We start from the raw sequence: 16474 nt of genomic DNA on the forward strand, positions 1-16474 counted from the left end.
CGAAGCCGACGCGTTATCGTGATTTCCTAGATACAGCACACACGTGCTCACGATCGCTTATCTAGTACTTACAGGTGTGTGTATGTGTGTGTGTGTGAATGCAGAACGTAATGGATTATCACGGTTTTTTCTTGAACTCACTTTTCAGTAGTGCTTTAAAACCACAGTTTTAAAGGGTTTGGCGAAAATTTTTGGGTATTAAATCTGCCATGTTTGAGGAACCAATGTTCAAGCCAGAAGTACATAAAGCTTATATTCCATATTAACAACAACGGAGCAATATCCAATAAATTATTACATAGCTCTAGTTAAAACATTGGATGTATTTTTCCTGTTTTTTCGCCGTCTAAAAGAAAGTGCATACTTAAAGAAGGTGAAAAGTGATTCTATGAATTGAATAATTGTTTTTGCATAACTAAACAAATAGTAATAATGATTCATAGCTGTGAAGTAATTACATATTTCGCTGGAATGTTTTATGTAATGTCGTAGTGGACAAGTGTTTAAAGCACCAGCCTCTCAAATAAGAGTGTGTGTGTGTGTGTTCGATTGCAAGTGAGACAAGTAAAAGTATTAAGGAAAACATTAAGAAGAAAGCCTTATACCTGTGCAGCCAAAATCTAAATCGGCAATTCCATTGCCTCTTTTGAATAGTTCTGCTATCTATTACTTAGAACGAAACTACTGTTTAACTATATAAGTGAAGGAAGTTGATAAAAATCATCTATTTGTTCAAGAATTAAACGCATCACATTTAACGTTTTTATCATGAAGCGCGACATTACTAGGTATGACATGTTACTTTATTTGAACTTCCTAATAAATACGGACTAAGGTTAAGTGCTTTCAATGTCAAGAGCTTTTCTTCTTCCTGACTTATATTTTGAAGTACTCTCCTATTTTTTTTTTCTATTCTTGTCTGTTAGCCGGGATATAAGATTCACTCTTTCCATTTCTGTCAACCTTTGAATTCACTTTATGAGTTTAAACCTTCTTCTTTCTCCTGCCCTGTTCCCAAATTTTACTTGGGGTCGGCGCAATATGTCATTTTCTTCCATTTTCCCCTGTCACTCGTCATACTGACACTCACTCCCTTCCTATTCATATCATCTTTCAGGCAATCCATCCATCTTTTCTTAGGTCTTCCTCTTCCTCTCCATCCATCTACATTCATACTTAGCACACACTTTGTTGCATGCGTATCATCCCTCCTCATTACATGTCCATTATGAGTTTAAACCTATCTCTACTTTTTACCCCTTTCAGTATTTCCAGCCATATTTATTCCCAATTCTCTTAAATCGCTTCGGTTCCAATTTATTACGTAGCTATTATTCATACGCATATCTATTTATGTATAACTTACTTATATGCAGATATGACACTTTGAAGTGCTATTTGGTATCCTAACATACTAAACGACATAATAAAACGACTAAACCAATTTGGATGAAATTATTAATGGCGCCACTGCAAGCCTGGGTCTAGACTTCTCTCAAGGCGAGGTTGAACCGTGGGGAACTAGTTTAGCACAATTTCAATGTCAAGTAGTACTACAAAATGTAAACTAATGTATAATTAGTTAATTATTATGAAGTAATGTTTATTATTGTTATTGCTTTGTATTGGCTGGCAGCCAATTTGTTCGCTCAATCTGTTAGAACATGACCCAGTAATAGTTACAGGAATAATTAATTTATCTTTGCTATAATTAACTTTTAAACACGGAAATATTTTACTGTGAGAATTTTCCTTATCATCATCTGCCTTTTTATCTTCTCACTGCTGCTGCTCACTGCTCACTGCTGGGCCTCCTCCCACACAGAGATGGAACAATTTTCCTCATCGTTTTTTATTTAAAAGAAACCGTTTTAGAAGACGTAAATACTGGCATAACCTATTTCATTCATTCAACAGACAACAAACAATATTATAAAATGGCGCCAACTCCATAGAGGAAAACAAATATAAAATACCAACATACCTATCAGGATTCCAACAAACATTATCAGTTCACGAATCGATAAAACAGCAATTATATCGAGCAATCACTATCGTTCGCAGAATCGAATGAAACGTCTTGTTGATGCAATTCGGTTTTATCGTTCGCGGAATATCGATGGCATCGTTGCATCGCGAATTTTCTGTTCAGTCACAACACTATGGGTTACGTCAGTGCCTTTTTATTTTTATGTAATGATATATACCTATTTTGTACCAATGTTCTAAAGCTATTTGTCTATCATTGAGATGTCTTGAAGATACAGCAATTTAAATTGCATCACTATTAGCTGAGGAACTTCGACTTGTAACTCAAACTAACGGTGGCAAAATTATTCAATTATCTTAAAAATATAATCTTAAAAAAAAAAAACAAGGGATGGTTAAAACTACACCGACACTAAATTATGCATATTTTCAGCTCTAGCCTAATTCAGTGCAAAGGTTTTTATGATGATGATGTCACTAGATTGCAAACTTAAATATTTATATCACTTTGGTTTTATGGCCGTAGTAAAAATACGTACCTATAAGTATGGTCTCCGCATTTCACTGGGAACCTCTCAGTAGGTATCTGGGAGGTAAAACATTAAAAGTTTTTTTAAGAGTGCTGCTGTATTGGCAAAGTGGCAGAACAAACTTTCCATTAATACTTTCATTTCTGTCTATGCTGTGTCCCGTGATTTTCGAAAACTTAAGTTTCCATAAATCCCTTCTTGGTGCATATTCTCATATTTTAGTTATCATTTCATGCTTCTAGACCAGAGATTTCAGCTGAGAATTAATTAGTAGGTGAACTCTGCTAGATTCTCAAGAGTTTTTCAAATGAGTCCATTAGTCAATTCAAACAAACAGACTCTTGTCAGAATCTTGCTATAGAACTAGAAATTCCCTCTCTTATCGCCGAATTCCTCATAAAACAAAGCATAACATTTATATATCTACCTGTACTTCAAACATATACGAGTCTAGTATTAGTTTGACGGTCGTTTGGCAGCCACCATATCCGCATGCGTTGGTTCGCGCCCTACAACCCGGGGCTAGGGCAATCAACTCCACTGCTATTTTTATTACTGAACTTCTTCTACGAGTTGACGAATTTCAAGACATCTCTTTGGGTGATCTGGTAGCCTGGTACTTGTGGCTGATTTTTATGGTGAGGTTGGACTGTTGGTTGTTTGATTTTGAAGTGAAAGCTAGAAGGAGTTCTTCTATAGTAATATCAAAATGCTTTATGACCGTTCTTGGTCTGTTTGGTCGAACTCGCTAATCTCAGGAACTACTGGTCTGATTTGATAACCCATTCATCGAGATATCTACAAGAAGGACTTCCCTCAGAACGCGGACAAAATCGCGGACGACACTTACATAACATGAGGAATATTTTACTAAAAATAAGACAAAGATCGCCGCGAAAGCGCACGTTTTATAGGCGTTGTCGTAAATACACATTTTCCTGGAACGATTTTGGCCAACAGCGTCTCGGTTCAGGTTGCCGCCTCCATACCTATGTGATATTTTTAATTCATGAATCAAAACACGGCCGAATGCGTTGACTGCACATTGAAAGAGAAAAAAATGTCGTTTCCGGACGCTAAACAAATTTTTGCAATGTTAACGTGATGGGAATGTTTAAAACAAACTCTTACGCATTGTGGTGTCCATTGCCCTCCAACGTTAAAAGGTTTTGGTTTCTATATTGCACACACGTACTGTTTAGGGTTATTACACGAAGTAGCCCTTGTAAATTGTCTTAGGTACTTTTTGGGGAACTTAAAATATGAAAATCTTTACGTAATAGGTACATAATATATGAGTACGAGTTTGACATTCTTTGAATATTTGAATGAATACAGATATAGTTCGGCCATTCAGAGAATGCGTTCCTGACACGTCGCGATTGAACTGACGACGTAACTTTGCAATGGCGTTGCAGTTACGATAAAAATATTTTTGCTGGTTGTTTACCGTTTTAACAATTGAGGAGCATTAAAACAACATTATTATATCAATAATCAATGAATGTAGTTACGTCGTCAGTTCAATCGCGACGTGTCAGGAACGCATTCTCTGAATGGCCGAACTATAATAATGCTGAGAACAGAGTTATTATGGCCAACGCTAATTTAGGAGATGACAATAAAATGATAAAATTCTTTCAGCTCCCATGCATAACAAAACTTAATGAATTGGAACTTGATTATACGAGTTACAGTTATAGAATACAAGACGTTTCTCTGCAGTATCATACTGGTCGATACCAAATGTGTTATCAATCACAGTTTTCTTACCTAGATTTTTTATCAGAACATTTGCTTACTAACATGCTAGGTGTAAATCAACAAAGTTATGAGCTCACGTTAAATTTTAGATTTCTTTCGCAATATTTCACAATACATTAACTACCTAAATTCATGTACAAACCAAGCAGGTTAGTTCTACTTTTTTAATTTGCTCATTTTTATAGAGTCACAATCGAGACGGCACTATTATCTACCACTCGCATTTCACCCGCCTCCCTAGGGAACCACTTACCGAAAAGGGATAAAAAGTAGCTTATATTTTATTCAGATACACAAGGTATATTACTGCCAAGTTTCATCAAATTCTATCCAGCAGTTTTTGCGTGAAAGAGGAACTGATACATGCCTCCGCAGGTTCTTTCGCGTTTATTTAAGTAGGTAGGATTAATTTTATCAGACATTTTAGCACTCCTCAATTCTAAACTTTAACACGTGTATGGTATTTTCTATCTAATGCTAGTACTTTGAAGATAATACTTTTAGTATCTGCGTATCATCATATGTCGTCGTGATTACTCAAATAAGGTTAATTTTGGAATTTTTATTATACGTTATGTAATACTTACGAAATATATGTTAAAATACTATAAATGCGAAAGTAACTTTGTCTGTCTTTCTATCGTACTTTCATGCCAAAATTGCACAGATGGTCTTGATCCTGAGAAAAGACTCGCGCTATATTTTATCCGGGTGCTGAAAGATGTTTCCTGAGACCACGGGAACACCCAATCAGTACAAAATGTTATTATGTGTTTCTTAAATGTTTCACATTCACCTCTCAATAATCTTTCGGTTCCTTACACAATAAACAATATTTACAATTCACGATGACGAAACTTAGTACAAAAACTTTCTTTATCGTCAAATCTTTGAGTACATAGTATGATAAACAAATTATATGTAGAGTAAACATAGGCAGACGGTCATTGACTGTTATACATAGATAAACAGTCTGTAGACTTTCACCTGATATACCTCCGTTACTGTGATTAGGCATGGGCTTGAAATTAAAAGGGTACTAATTTTATTAGAATACATAGAAAATTGAACTAAAGTTATGTAAGAATGTTACTTGTAAAATGATGACAGATAGTAAGGAAGAAGAAGACATGCTGGGGAGACCTCGAAATTGGAAGGTATAAGGGCAGGAGATGATAATGACAAAAATAACTCACGAGTTACCAGAGAAGGAGGTATCCGAAAAGATACGTGTAAAATATTTTTATTACGATTTTTAATTTTCTTAAGAACTTTAAATCTAAGAATTTGCAAATGGTAAATCCTCTTAATAATAATGGCGTCCACGGCCGATTTCGGCCACGGCGGCTGTTCTCATTTAAGGAGATCAGCCAGCTGCGCAGGACATATTATAGTGCACGAGCATTTGCGCAGACACAGGTGCACTCCCTATTCCTTCACTCTCATAACCCGATGGGACGGCAATCCGACACGACCGGAGACAGATCAGGCGCAGGACCGACATTTACGTGCTCTCCGATGAACGGGCGAATCAATCACCAACTTCCAGACTACAGGCTGCTTTGTGAAAGTCTAAGAAAACCCACAAAGCGATTTCGGCCCGACCCGGGAATCGAACCCGAGACCTCGAGCACAGCAGTCGCGCTTGCGACCACTAGACCAACGAGGCAGTCAAAGTTAAAGTTGTTGCATACCTAAAATAATATATATAATATTATAATATAAATCCTCTTAGTCACCCACTCAATGGTACATATCTCTCTCTCACTCACATATATTAATTACTCTGATTTTCAATTCAACCAATGGGAGTTGTACTAGCCAGTACGTAGATGACACATTTTTGCAAATTATCTTAGACGCCACCGTATCGTGTCTTGGTGATGTGTCATGGAAAAAATGCAATTGAAATAATCCGAAATCTTAGCGATAAGATTTTCTTAACTTTCTTGGTGTTTCAAACACCTATCAATCCTTACTAATATTATGCAAAAGTAATTCTGTCAGTTGCTAACACGCCAAACCCCCCTGAACTGATTGAAGGAATAACTTATATATTCCCTATGCTCTTCAAAAACCATTTCACAATAACCATATTAACACACCAATATCGATAACAATAAACAACATCGATTACATCTTGTATCGAGAATCGTTCAGTTTTGGACATTGCGAATACTTTGTAACAATGGCTGATCGAATATTCATAAGCTGGAGATGGCGGATTTCCTCTTGATTCACGTCCGCCCTCGGTGAGCATCTGTGGTGCAATGACATGTTATACGTGATCTGCTCGAGCAAATGGTCAGGAGTTTTTTTTTTTAATAAATGCGTTATTTTGATAAGGTTGTATGGTGTTTCGTCTATGGTTTTGGTGTGTTCTGCGTTTAAATTTTTGGTCTTTGTTTTAAGCTGTGAGAATTGAATTGGTGGTCTTCTAAAGAACTCATTGGAATCACAGAATCCTACAGTTAACTTAGATCAATACACATGCCAAATGGCTAACTTTAGATCAGCAAAGTTTTTTGACAAAAGGAAAGCTGTAATTTGAAACTTTTCATACATTACTCCATTATTTCTCAAGAAATAACTTTTCCCTTAAAAATCTTACTTATTTACAGAATTCTTGTTATACAGTGGACTTCAGAATTCTTTGACTTGTTACTTCGGTGTGTAGTCATGTACTTACCTGCTTGTAGGTGGTAATACGTGTACCTCCTTCTATGGGATATATCCGTTGCATACCAAGGTCGGGGAGAATGGGCTGTTGTCGGATTTGGGAAATTGACATTTTTTAATGATGTTTGATTTCATGGTGGAGTATAATGATAGGTTGACTAATTAGATAAAAAATAAGTAAATAGAAATATTTTTTTGTCCCAATAAAAATACGAGTAATTAGTAGTAAAATGCAGCAATTTTTAGTTTGGGCAAAAAAAAAATTGATCACCATCAAAACATAAAGACAACAGAATAAAATTCAAGAGTGACACCTAAATTACTCAGTGAAAAGAATTGCAATGTCATCAGAATATTTCTCAAACACTGATTATTTAACTTAATAATAATCGAGTGCGAATAACTGGTATCCTTACCCGACTCCCATAAAAACAATTGCCATGGTTTGTACCGCCTCACAACAGTTAGGCACAGAAGGTTCACCTTTATGAAAAATCTATGGAATAAATTGATTAATCCACAGTTTCTATCAATAAGAAACGATTTATAGCAGACAATATAAACGTCTACAACGAATTTTCACGTTTCAATTTTTAAAGTTATCAGTTGTGTAAGAAAAAGTGATGCTTACATTGTCAGTGAACACGGGCCTTCGGAAGATTGCTTAAACGTCCGTAACATTTAATCTATGAGGATTTAATAAAACAAATCTTTCATTCGTAAGTAAAACGCAAAGTTTCCTTTTACAGGAAAAAGTAAACTTTATACTCTCTTGTAAATTAATATGGAGTTTCTGCAATTTTTTTCATACGGTTCTACCGCATTGGCGGTGAGGTGCGAATTTTGCACAAATTATTTTAAAGTCCTCGTTATGGCACCACTGTGTTTTTGCTTGGTATTAACATAGTACCCGGTATTGGAATCATGGGAATTCAAGGGACCCTTGAAAACGTTTGCTTAAGAAGATGCAAAGTTTTAAAAATTACAGACGAAATCATTAAATTTTTTCGAAGTTTCATCGTCAAGGCCCATTTGTCACTTAAGCCATTTATTTTGCCACACATATATTCATTGAAAAAGCACAAGAAATATGTAGTGTGGCAAGGGGCACTTCATATTATAAAAAAAATTGTCTGTTTGTTCGAGATCTCAAAACTTTGTAACTTCTGAATAGCAAATGATTCCCACTCGCAAAATATCCTCCGAGCCTTTTTCCCAATCATGTTGGGGTCGGCTTCCAGTCTAACCGGATTCAGCTGAGTACCAGTGCTTTACAAGAAGCGACTGCCTATCTGACCTCCTCAACCCAGTTACCCGGGCAACCCGATACCCCTTGGTTAGACTGGTGTCAGACTTACTGGCTTCTGACTACCCGTAACGACTGCCAAGGATGTTCAATGACAGCCGGGACCTACAGTTTAACGTGCCATCCGAAACACAGTCAATGATGTCTAAGATATACTTAGAAAGTACATACAAACTTAGAAAAGTTGCATTGGTACTTGCCTGACCTGGGATCGAACCCGCGCCCTCATACTTGAGAGGTTGGTCCTTTACCCACTAGGCCACCACGACTACCCACTACTAGATTCCCACTCGCAAAATATTAGGAACAATTATTTTGCAACACATCCATACATTGCGTGTTTTATTCGGCTTAGCTACCTTTTGCTAGTTGTTTAGAAACCAGCAATGGAATGATAAGTAAGAATGATTAATAATTGAACTTCATATTTGAATTGACAACTATATCAGAGAACAATAATAGAGGTACAAGAGTCACTTTCTCTTTGAGTTCTTTATTCATACTAAGTTCTATGTATAGTGTGTCTACTTAGGTATATCTTGCTATTCTAATTTAAGAGCATCCGTGTCAATGACTGATCTCAGTGTAGGTAGGTATAGGTACTTATGGAATATTTGAGCTAGCTTTCATTTTCTAGAACAAGTCTTGTATGTTATTACTATTTTTTTAAAGACAAAAACCAGTCTTTAAACATTTTTTAAACGTGACTATAAATCATTCATAATTTATTCTGCAAAAGAGGTTTGGAAGTAGGTTTTAAACCTGTATAAATTAATAGAATTTAATGCATATAAGCTTTCCCTTTCCGTGTTTATTTTTCAGTGTAATAAGGATAAATTAACGAATGGGTTTCTTGATGCGGATATGCATAACACAGAGGAGTCACAAATGCAACGACGGGTTTTGAAAAGGACTACTTACGCCTTTTCATGTAGGTTTGAAGGTCATATGTGTGTTAAGCCGTTAGAAACAACTGTAGATATACAAAAAACCTATTGTTCTAACCAGATGGAAATAGAAACAGGCATCTCAAAGTTGATTCACAAAATAAACATACGCAAATCGCAAATCAAACAAAATGGCAACAGTTGTAAATATTGAAGGCCAACTTTCAGGTATTTTAGTGATTCAACAAAGACATTTTAATTGTCCCATTGAGTCCCATCTCATTATCTATTAATACAATAGGCAGAATTATGTACCTGCGTAATACTTTGTACTATATAAGAAGATATTTTTGGCACGGCAACAATCAATGGTCACGGGACTATTAATAAATCGAAGTTTAGAGTACTCACTCGCACACTGCAGATTAAACAGTCGGCCAAAAGTTGGCCAAATAAAAAATATTTTCTTAAGAAAATCGAGAATTCAATCAAAGTTTTCAGTCGGTCTGATACCGACTAGATACCTGATCTTTGTAATGTGTGTACAACCATTCATATTCACACTGTTTTATGAGCCCAAACAAACTATCGGCCGACTAAAAGTTTGTTCTCTTAGAGGATATTTTTGTCATGACAACAATGTGTAGTAATAACATGACTATTATTAATTCCAGGTCTAGTGGGCCGATCTCGAATGACTGGCGAATTTGTTACGTAAGTTTCTGAATGGAATTTACTCGTTTCTCACATATATTATTGTAGATTTATGCATATCTTGAGACGCTGCGAATTGTTATTTTTTAACCGACTTTTTGTAGATATTATTAACGTAATTTTGGATGTGAACGCAAGAAATACTAAACGGATTAATAACATAAAGTCTACTTTTATTAGGGTGCTAGAAGTACTTAGCGTTTACGGGAAGCGGTTAAAACGTCGAAGAATGGGTAGTAAACTGATTAGCGTTTTTAGAATAGATCATTTTCCATAATCGGCCCAAGAAAACTTGTTTGTAATAATTAAGTTAATTAAGATTTATAGATGTTACCATTAAATACTGTAATATAGTTTTTTTAATTCTAAATTTAAAATCCTGTGAAATTAAATGGCAAAATCTGATACCACAGGTGTTGTCACCACCAAACCTAACAATCGCATAAGGATTAACAAGTACATTCACATTGTTTTGTCCAATAATGTCAAGTGTTTAAGGTAAACAATTACTTCGACCTTTAAACTTAACATTTTATTATCCCACTTAACGGTAACTTGCTACTTCAATTGTGCCGACTTTGTGACAATCCCAAGTACGGATGGAAATTAGAACGTGGTTACATATATCCCACGGTACGTAAAAATGGACTTTCAGTTAAATGTTCTAATAGTAGATGGAGATGTGAAGAATTGGTAAATTGATTGAAATTGATTGATTGGACTTTATATGCGGAAAACGTTGAAAATTACCAGCCGTCACGCGCATTTTCACCACCCGTACGTTATAAAATAATTTCAAAATCAGTTCAGCAGATCTAGAGAACAAACCTTACTTGTTCTTTTGTAATATTAGTTAAATTATATTATTACCTATAACCGCAAAAATAAGAAAGGAAAAAACTATTTTTCCAAACTTTTTCCTCATTTTATTTCTGCTCTAATTCTCCTCAACTGAAATGTGATACTCAATTACACACGTGTTTTAATTTAAAATGTGTTTTAAATACACACTGAGTGTCCTTGATAAAACACACATATGTTTTGTGTGTACATTAGTACATACATATTTGGCAACTGAAACTAGTCCAATGTTTTCTGCAAGTCACTGCAATTTCTTCCGAAGGTCAGTGAATGTTTAATATGTTGTTCATGTATGTCGTACTATCAATCTTCATTGTATTTGTACGGCATCATCATCATTCTGTTGAATAATATTTCAAGTCTCAGTTCTAAAGAACAATCGTTATACAAGCTGTTGATTTGCATTCGTGCCATATTCAAGGACGTAATTATGCTAATGATTCTCAACCCAAATCAACAAAAAAATTGGTACGTAATTTTTTTTTTTCGGAATTCCATCAATGTCATCTAGCCGTATTTAAACTTGGCGCGTGTGTTACTGGCCTTAAAACCGTGCTGCGCCCTCACACAAACGCAAACACAAAGCATACGCAACGATTATTCATAAATTTCATTCATAAAATTGGATTACTTCGGAAATACTACGACATTACAATGACAAAAAAAGCAGTACATATTAGCTATTTCCCGTCCACTGTAATTCCAATCGATTATTTACGTATTTTATGTCCTCCTCCTGAAGTATGGCACAAATGCAAATCAACACCTTGTATTATAAATGCGAAAATCCATAGACCTCCATAGTCTATGATAGACTATGAAGATCCTTGCAGGTTCTTCTCCATGAAAACCACTCTTTGGAACCGAGCGTATTCAGACTTGGAATAAAAGACCTATTTTGAATTAAAAAAAAATGCGTTTTGACATGTACAATGGTGGACTTGGGGCTCAGGCATCATCACCGTTTAAAAGGTCAGGTTAGGTTACCATTAGCTCAGATACGAAAAGGACCCACAATTTTTTAGACATACAACACTAAAACCGAATACTAATAACACTAAACAAAATCCTAATTTGGCATATTATAGCTCATTGACCTTTCAAAAATCGGTAATACAATTAGGACTCCTACGAACGTAACGTAAGCCGTAAAATGGATATCAATAATGGTTATGTGGACACGTTTTTCGTGTGCAACCCGTATTAAGACTAATTTGGAGTGATGTTACTAAAATGCACGGTGGTGATTTTAGTTGGGCTTAGATTTGTGAATACTGGAAGCGAATCGTTCGAATTGCCAAAGTTTTCATGTGCCTTAACTCCGTCTGTTTTAAGAGATGAGTGGAAGGCATTGTCATCTGTAAAAATATTACTATTCTTATCATCATTTGCCTAGCCTTTTCCCAAGCTGTCCCCACTACTAGCAAGCTGACCCACGATCTCCGCAAAAAACCACTGTTCTCGTTTTGATTTTATCCATATTGTATATCATCATATTTTTTTCCGTAAATGAGGATATTTACGGATTTACGTTGCAGATAAAAATAATAAGCATTTTCACGGCTGGTTGATTCCTATCTAAAGTGAACTATGGATCTTTAAGAAGATTCAGTCAGTCACATCAGCACTATCAAATCATCACACTTAAAGGTTTTACCCAGCTTTTTGTTAATCCAGGAAATATCCACATAATAGGTATCTAATAAAAAAATAGCTGAGTACAGTTATCTTGTAAAGTTATCAGAATGATAGGTATTAGTTAACCACGGCGAGTTGGTTCATGGTCAGAGTGGCGCTACCTAAATCCGATAACGAGCCGTCGATACTGATAAACTGTTTTATATTAATAATTTATTTCTAACCTAAGTATTTGACAATTATTAGATATGCCATGTAATAAATAATAATCATTTTTTTTCATTCAGCTCCTTTTTAAATCATCAAATAGTTACATACTTAGTAAGGCTAAGGCATACTTAATAAGGATACTTTATTTCGGGATTCGCTTAACTTTTTTCCTTGAAATTGCATATTTTCTATAAGAGATTCAGATTTCAGTTTAAAGACGAATAGCACCTTGTCTTTTAAACTCCGTTTCCTTGTAATTCCGTTTAGTTTTGCATGATACAGCAGGAATATCCAACATTTTAGAATCCAAAAAAAAATCATAAAGTTTACACGTATTTAATATAATGTTTACGAACGATAAAGATAAAGGTCCTTCTAACGGCTCGAATCGTCACAAAATAATAACAAGGGAGGTTTTATTATATTTTTATGAGGTGCCCCTGTTTATGTGTCAGAATTCCACCAGGTAGCCGGTCATCGGCTGTTTTAGTTTCTGGCTTTGGTTTTTGTATGAGAATTAAAAAAATATCGAATTATTGGAGACTAGCAGCTTTACCCGTGCCCCTTAGAAACTACTGCCTGTACCTGGATGGTATATATTATGTTGCATTGAAATAATTTTACAAATCAGTATTTAGTTAACAACCAAAATAATGCACCAGCTGTTGTTTAAAGTTTTATCTGCGTCCTGAAGGAACATTAATTCTCTCGTATGTATTTAACTGTATGTGATAATAAGTAATATTATTAACCAGGGAGGATATAGCTGTCTGAAGAATTCTTTCTGCATAAGTATTTTCAATAATAAGTTCCATGGTTTTAGCCGTAGAACAAAAAATTGCCTACATTAAAAAATCTTAATGCAAAAACCGTCAAATCAATGATACTAGAGTTTCTCCCAACTAAATCTACCTTAACCATGCAGGAGCAAAAACAATAGGATTTTAGGCGATTCCCATACTATTGAATCCCACGGCCTCTGTCGAAGGCTGGCCTTAGTGACATACTGTCTCTATTGGCTAATTAGGGTCAAAACCGTTACAGCCTAGGTTTTGTCTATATCATCTGTGGGAAGATGAATTGATTTGTCTTTTTTTTCATTAACATTTTTTCGTAAATCGGAACGTTAGCGTTCAGTTTCACTTATGTACTTTAAGTTCACATGGTTTTCTTATGACGATACAATCTTGTAGGATGTTCTTGTGTGACCTGTTGATGCTAGTTTTATAGTTCGGCCATTCAGAGAATGCGTTCCTGACACGTCGCGATTGAACTGACGACGTAACTACATTCATTGATTATTGATATAATAATGTTGTTTTAATGCTCCTCAATTGTTAAAACGGTAAACAACCAGCAAAAATATTTTTATCGTAACTGCAACGCCATTGCAAAGTTACGTCGTCAGTTCAATCGCGACGTGTCAGGAACGCATTCTCTGAATGGCCGAACTATAATTGAATTGATTGAAGTGTAAAATTGTAAATCAAAAATATAAAAATAAAATATTCGAATAGCGATTCCACTACCTCTGAAGTTGGACTTGTACCATCGTGACCTTGGTCACTTTATTTGTCTTATTAACCACCAACAAATTAGGATTGACGCACCCAATAAAACACGACCTACGTCAATCAATCCATTACTCAAAATGTTAATGCACTTACACTTAAAGACAATGCACGTCAAATTAACAGCGTTAAGAGCCCAATTATTGAAATCCAGTCACAAAACAATTGAACAGTTAATTCACACTTAAGACAACAATGCATTTATGCTCATCAAGTATGGTGCCGAAACTTGCTTGCAAAAAATCAAACGCATGCATTAGTGTTAGTCATCGTTTGAATAAAATGGTTACTTAATAGTTCATGAATGATTGTCAAATTGTTCCCACATAATGCTAGTGTAGCTATAATATTTTACGAGCACTGCATTTTGCCGACCAACATGAGTGTGAAGTGACACATGATAGTAAACACAGAGGGCTTACTGTAGGCGTGATACAAGAAGGTACAGACTGTATTTATTGATACTTCTACCTATTTTTTCAAGTGTCCGTGTTCTCTTAAAGGTGTGGTCAGATAGATAGTCAGTCGTCGATGATGGTCACGTCAATCATGGTCCTAGAAAGTACATCTGTATGAATAGAAATAACAAAACTCCAGAATTTTTAATTTTACTATAATCGTATGTACATAGGAATTTCGGAGACCACAAATTCAGTTTTACCGAACACAGTATTAAAGCAGAAAGATGGCCCATTCTTAGATAAGACTAATACCTTGAATGAACGACTACAGCGAGAAATTATAAACATTACTACACGTTATCTAAGCTCGTTACGAGTATTACCAGTTTCGCAGAATATTCTAAGTATATCTATTTCGTGTCGGTGTTAAGGAAGTCCAAATTATAATAATGGCGCCCTTTAATTGTAGTGACGTCACGCGAGGTGACATAATTGTCGCCATACCAGGGCTGGCACTAATTGCGCCAATTAAATAAACTGGCTGTATCCTAAGTGAGGTCCCGATAGCGAATAACGTATTACTTCCTTGGCTGATAGTGTTTTAGATATGAGTACTGCTTTACATTGTTTCAAATGTAGAAAGGGACATCTTTCAAAAATCAGTATATGACTCATCATACATGTTTTATTTTCTCGATATTGTTGACCAAAACTTCACTTTAAAAAAGGTATAGAACATAGATACAACAAAGGTATGTAGCTAAGGTAACACATGACATATTTCAAACACACACAAAATCGAGATCACGATCTCTCCCTAGCAACAACGAAAACTACAGTTAACAGAAGCGACCTTTACATCACAACACAAATATTGACACAAACACATACCTGATCAACTGGCCAATCAACCACAAAAGCTGTTAATCTGCTAAACGAGACCTCCCACAAACGAGACAAGAAAAACAGATCTAATGCAACAGAATATTCCACTGTTACCAAATCTCCATTTAAAGTAAAAATTTGAAGTGCTAACTGGGCTCGCGACCCTAAGGTAGGATGATAATGTAAAGAGCCAACAAATGTAAGAACAGCCTTCTATATGACCTCGATGTCAGGAGATGTCTTCGATAGTTCTGTCTGTTTGTGTATTGATGAACTTGAGAGTTAATATCTCAGTGGCGTTTACTAATGTATTTGCTGCCGTTTTAGATGTGTCAATAGGAAGTTTTTCTTTATTATTGCCGTTAATTGGTTCTTGTGGTGGAAAAGTTTCGTTTTTCTGCTCGTTGTGTTCTTAATCTATGTATATCGTATCTATCTATGTAACATTTTCTTTGAAACTGTACTGGGATTCTATAAAACTCGATCAACAACTCGCATTTCACTTCGATTCGTAATGTCATTTCATACTTTAGGGGAGGTAGGGGAGGGATGGGCACTTTTTCACAATTTATTGCATAAAAAATCAGATTTTACAGATCATTATCAACTTTTATTGCCATTTCTTATATTCGGCTAGATATAATGAAAGAGCTTTCCTAAAAATTACAATCAGTTTCAACATTACGAGATATTTAAACGGTTTTATTTAGCTCACCCCGTTTGTTTTATTATTTATTCTTGGATCAAATTTAGTAATTCAAATTTCACCCTCTTCCTGTCAACCGATTGGTCTGAAATTTTGTATACACCTTTAATTAAATCCAATATGGCCGCCGGCACAAAATGGCACAGCCCCCTCAATATGGGTATCAAATGAAAGGGCTACACAAGTAGAATACTGTCAGCAACCCCAGCGGGGCGCAACAGGGCCAAGGCCTGCCTGCACGTCGATTCTATAAAATTCGAACAACAACTCGCATTTCACTTCGCTATTCACTCTCACTTCGCATTCGATTCAGAACGACCTTGATTTTGCATT

Source organism: Helicoverpa zea, chromosome 12 (genome assembly GCF_022581195.2).
Source record: "Helicoverpa zea isolate HzStark_Cry1AcR chromosome 12, ilHelZeax1.1, whole genome shotgun sequence".
Classification (NCBI taxonomy): Eukaryota; Metazoa; Arthropoda; class Insecta; order Lepidoptera; family Noctuidae; genus Helicoverpa; species Helicoverpa zea.